Source organism: Mus caroli, chromosome 14 (assembly GCF_900094665.2).
Source record: "Mus caroli chromosome 14, CAROLI_EIJ_v1.1, whole genome shotgun sequence".
NCBI classification, from domain to species: domain Eukaryota; kingdom Metazoa; phylum Chordata; class Mammalia; order Rodentia; family Muridae; genus Mus; species Mus caroli.
In genome coordinates, this window is record NC_034583.1 from 101129259 (window position 1) to 101134807 (window position 5549).

At 37.7% G+C, this 5549-nt stretch overlaps 1 pseudogene across 1 annotated transcript in view; it reads left to right on the forward strand.

Moving 5' to 3' along the window:
• Positions 1–1522, forward strand: part of LOC110309007 — a 17183-nt pseudogene extending 15661 nt beyond the window's left edge. The window contains exon 2 of the transcript XR_002379647.1: positions 292–1522. The product of XR_002379647.1 is annotated as a ubiquitin-associated protein 2 pseudogene (transcript). The remainder of the gene's footprint in view (positions 1–291) is intronic.
• Positions 1523–5549: the final 4027 nt, after the last annotated feature.

Here is a 5549-nt window from a genome sequence, read left to right on the forward strand (position 1 = left end):
TTTTTAATAGCTGAGTAGTACTCCATTGTGTAAATGTACCACATTTTTTGTATCCATTCCTCTTTTGAGGGGCATCTGGGTTCTTTCCAGCTTCTGGCTATTATAAATAAGGCTACTATGAACATAGCGGAGCATGTGTCCTTCTTACCAGTTGGAACATCTTCTGGATATATGCCCAGAAGAGGTGTTGTGGGATCCTCCGGTAGTATTATGTCCAATTTTCTGAAGAACAGCCAGACTGATTTCCAGAGTGGTTGTACAAGCTCACCGCGTCCTTCTTTGCCTTCTCAGCAGCAACAACCTCTGCTCCAAGAGCTCCATCCACGGGGATTACTCTGCCTTTGACAATGTCAATGAGCAGCCTTTGTCTGGGTGACACCACTGTGAGTTGTGCCTGGGCCACAGCCTTGGTGACTTCAGACAAAGCACCCCCAAACCTGCCTCAAGGGGTGTCTTCCCTGCTACACAATCCTCATGGGCCCTGGAGGGCTGCTTCCTGCTTATTCAATATAAAGTTATGATGAGCTGCAGATGCTGCAGTCACAGCTGCCAATAGGTTACTTTGGAATTCCCTTTGCAATACCCACAGAAGCCCTTACCAGCCGAGATGGGAATCTAGCTAATAAACCAAATTCAGGTAATGTCACAAAGTTTGAACAAGGAGACTCTGCATCCCCTGCACCTCCAAAGACACCAATCAGGCACAGCAGAGTCAATCTCAGACCTACCACACGGCCCAGCAACTCTTTTTGAATACTGCTCTGCCACTTGGCTAAACAACTATACCAGCCTCCTCTACTACACGGGCATGTCCAGTGCCTTCCAGTATGGGACCACTATGTTTGTCCCTCCGATCTCAGCAAAGCAGCACGGTGTGAGCCTTAGTACTCCCCCGACCTTTTTTTTCAGCAGGCCAGTGGCTATGAGCAGCATACTTACAGCACAGGTTATGGCGATTTGACCCAGGGGAGAGCAGGAGAATACACCAAATGGCTATGGTGGATCATTTCAGGCACCAAACAAGTGGCCTTGTTCTGGGCCTGGCAATGGAGTATCAGTATCTTCAGGCACTGGCTTACCTAATATGATTGGTTCTGTCTACAAGACACTGATATTTGACAAGCAGCGATTTCATGCAAGCATTCCTCCATCTTTCAACCTACCCTTTGACTTGGTCGCCACTGGGCCCCTCGCCCCTGGAGCGGCCCTTGGCTACACTTGCCTGGTTCCTGCACATCATGTGGGCCCACCAGCCACCCCACTCCCAGCTGCTGCACCACCGCCTGCCACAGGATGCCCGAGCGGCTCTGGTCAGCGTAGCCAGCCCAACTATGGCAACTCTCTTTACTGGACAAACTGGACCCTGAAAAGGAGAGGGTGGACTCTTGGGCATGGTCTACAATGGGCAGGAAAGAACACATGGAACACATTTTTGGGAGCCCTTGCTCTTCCTAGAATTCTGAGACACAATTCTTTGAGCCTCTGTGGGAAGCCCGACTCCCTGACCCACTGTTGTATGTAATGTATTTATGTATGTATTTGTAAATATGATAGAAGCCTGGAGGAGCTGGGCTGTGACTACGGGTAGCATACAAGTGTGCTGTCCCAGTCTGGACACCCTTACTATAACAAAGTAGGCCCCACTCCCATGCTTCTGCCTTCAGACCTACCATGTGGTCCCAGATCAGTGGGCTACTGGGTGTGCCATTGAAGGACTGGTGGTTTGTGACCAGGTTTGTATCAATGAAGAATCAGGACTTATTCCCTGTGTGTTGAGAGAAATATTAAAAAACGAATCTGCATGTTCCTGCCCTAGTGCTGGCAACCAGAGAGCTACAGTGCTGCTGCCGGGTGTTCTCACTCTCATAGTCTCTAGGCCCGCCATCCTCTCCCAACGCCCCCCCACACCCCATGGTCAGCCATTACATCACCCAATTACCTGGTGGAATTAAAACTCTTAAAGCTTAATTAACCAATCATATTTATGTATCAATAATATCACAATGTACATGATGCCAATACAATAATTTCACAGCCAAGTGATAATGATAAAAGCTCTATCCCAATTAATCTATCCTTACAATACCACTATTTTCTCTACAACTCTTAGCTCTGCCTCCCTCCTCTGCACTAATGTAACTAGACAGGGAAAATCCTGCAACACTTATAAACCATTATGTTTTTCCCTCTGTAAATACCACATACTTGTTTTTGGAAAACTGATCCTTTTGCAATTTGTCATGGTTCCCCTTCCAACAAATCTTAATTTGGAAATAGAAAATATGACCTCTGTCCAGCATAAGCCTGGTGTGTATATGTCTGCACACAGCAGGGGCTTCTGCTTTGGGTCTGGTCCTGCTCCAGGGACTTGTCTTTTCTAACCAATGATTTAAAATAAATCTGAACTAAGCCTCAGAGATGTTCAGCCAGTCATCCCTTATAATGAAATCAAAGATCTGCTTCTATCTCAGCGAAAGTTTGTCTCCAAACAAAGGCTCATCTCTACCAGTTGTTCTGAACCATGTGCACAACCGTTTGAGGGTTTTCTCTGCCCAAACTCCACCTAATAAAGTTCGAAAAGGAAAAAAAATCGTAATTTTTTTGAGTAAGTTATCACTGAAGTTTTGAATAGATAAACCCACTCCATATTTTATCTTCTGTCATTGAACCTACAATAAATCAGTAGTTCTCTCTTATGACTCTTGGCTAATTGTTTTACAACCTCTTGGAATGTGTCCTAAATTGTAAATGCCTTCTTTCTATCTCAGAAATAATTAACTCCTGACACTTGAAGACTGACTGAGTTCTAATTGCAGTTTTCAATCAGAGAGGACCTTAATAACAGTCATATTATAAAAGGCTTAATAATACTATAATTTTAGGCATTCTTACAAAACCAACATTAATAGTTAAGAAATCATGTGTGTGTGTGTGTGTGTGTGTGTGTGTGTGTGTGTATACATACATATACAAAATGTGGGCTAATACCTAGTGATTATACACACACACACACACATATATATAATTATATAATATATATATTTTTGTTTTGTTTACTATACACATATGTTGTATACACATACATATATATATATACATATATATACATATACATGCATACATATATATATAAATATGTTCAAAGATAACAGGGAAAAGCATGTTGATAGCGGAAATATTTCTTAAAATTTAGTCCCTTCAGCCATGCTAGAAGGGCTTGTCCACCATAATTTTACATTCCAAGTTGAAATCATCACAGGAAGATCATCTGATTGTATTTAGCCTCTGCTAGAAGCTCCTAGAACCTTCTAAAGACACATTTGTAATAGCTGTATAAATATAGCATTGTAGATATCAAATGTAAAAAAGATAGACATTATTTCATATCTATGTAATTGTTAGCTATGCAGCAAGTAAAACAAAATTATTATGGAGCTGGTTTTAAAATGAATGATTCACAGTATCATAATATTGGACATATTAAATGTATGTACTAGGATGCATGTAGTATAATTCCATACACATGAAATACAATAATTAACAAAACAAAAACAAAAGTATATGTGCTTTAGAATTGTACTGTAGAAAATGAAAAGCTATTGCATGTTTTTATAATATCAACGCAAAAGTAAGAAAAGACATAACTCTTACTTCAAGCAAGTTTAATCTGAAGACAAATATAAGTACCCCAGGCACAGAAGCATGGATTGAGACTGGTAAAAGTACCACTGATAGCTAACAGTCTCTTGAAGATTATGAATAAATATAATACATATTTTGAAGAACATTTTAAGAATAAGGGGGATTGGTATAAAGTTAGAGACATTGGGTGAAATGTCTGTATAGGACTCAGATGTCTAATTCTTGAATTTTTTTAACTGGTATGAGCTGATGATCTGCTAATATAGTCTAAGATGGTTTTCTTGGTAGATATAAGAATTTTTCAACTAAACATGGATCTGGATAATGCATGCTACTAAAAATAATCTAAGAAAAGTTGGCTGCAACCTTTCAATTTTCCATAATCATAAAAATTGTAACATTCATTTTCTTCACAGAATAATTACCATGCATGTGCGAAATTCCAGTTCATGATATAAATCTCTGGAAATATTTTGAGGAGGAAGGGAAATATTAGTCTTTTATGGAATAAAGCTACAAACTTTTTAAAATTTTATTTTACTTGGGCTCTAAGTATCAATATTTTTATGTGTTTTAATTACATATATGTTTAGGTACATGTATTCTGAACTTATGAATGCAGGCATATTGCATCATGTTATTTCCATGGATGTGTGTCTGTATTTATGGACATATACAATAGGTATTTACATACATATGATATGTCAGCATATATTAAAGGAAATTCATGAGAGGCAAGCTTCTATAAGTTCCCATACAAGAATTACTTGAGTAGTGGTTAGCAATAGTAACTAATGTTTAACTTTTTAAATTAATTTGATAATTTACTATATACATTCAGGATTCCATATCATGTCATTAAACAAATTAAAGATCTTGAAGTATATTGTAAACTATTCACATTAAAGAAACACCATTTATGTTAGATACCACTGTATTATTAATATTATTTTAGAATTCTACTTTTATTTTAATATTAATTAAAGAAATTCAAGCTCATTAAATATAGATGGTCAGTCAATAATTGTTTTCATTATAAAACCCATACTATTGTTTAGGAAACTCAGAAAATGCAGTTAAATTACTCATAAAAATTAATGTAATCATCCATTAGAAAAGAAGTAAGTCACAATAGATTACAGTAAATTTTCAATGAAGGCAAACAACATTGTGTTTAAATGAATACCTTACAATAATTTCAAAAGCTATAAGAGCAGAAAACGAATGTTTTAGATTGCACAAAGTTCATTTCTTTACACAGTTACAAGCTTATATATTTGAATAAAACTGATAACTGATAGGCATTAGTTAAAAGAGAAAGAATTCTGTATGATACTTTCCCTCTGGAGAAAATGAGAGACTGAAGGATTTCTATGCATATCACATTCAAATTTTATTCTGAAAGAGCTAATGGAAATGTTATAGGCTGTAGAAATTAATTTATGGATGCTTCTCAAGTCTGAAAAGCTCTAAATTAACCTTGCTTGAAGGAGAACTCAGTGTTCTAATTCATCAGGGCTTCCAACTGTGCTAAGTAGAGTGTAGGAGACAGTCTTCTCTTAGATGAAGACTCCCAATGCATCCCTCTTTCCCAGAGGGCTTTTGTTTTTTATTTTATTTCTCAAAGGAGAGAAACTGCTTTATATGTGACCAATGATATTCAGTAAATACCAGTACTAATTCTTTATTAACTTATAAGAAAATTTATTGCATATCAAATCTAGAGAACATCCTTTCATTAGATTTCAAGGATTTCTATAATATAATACTTTCCAATAGAACATTCTTTTTTTTTCACTTTTTTATTAGGTATTTATTTCATTTACATTTCCAATGCTATCCCAGAAGTCCCCCACACGCTCCCCCACCCACTCCCCCGCCCACCCACTCCCACTTCTTGGCCCTGG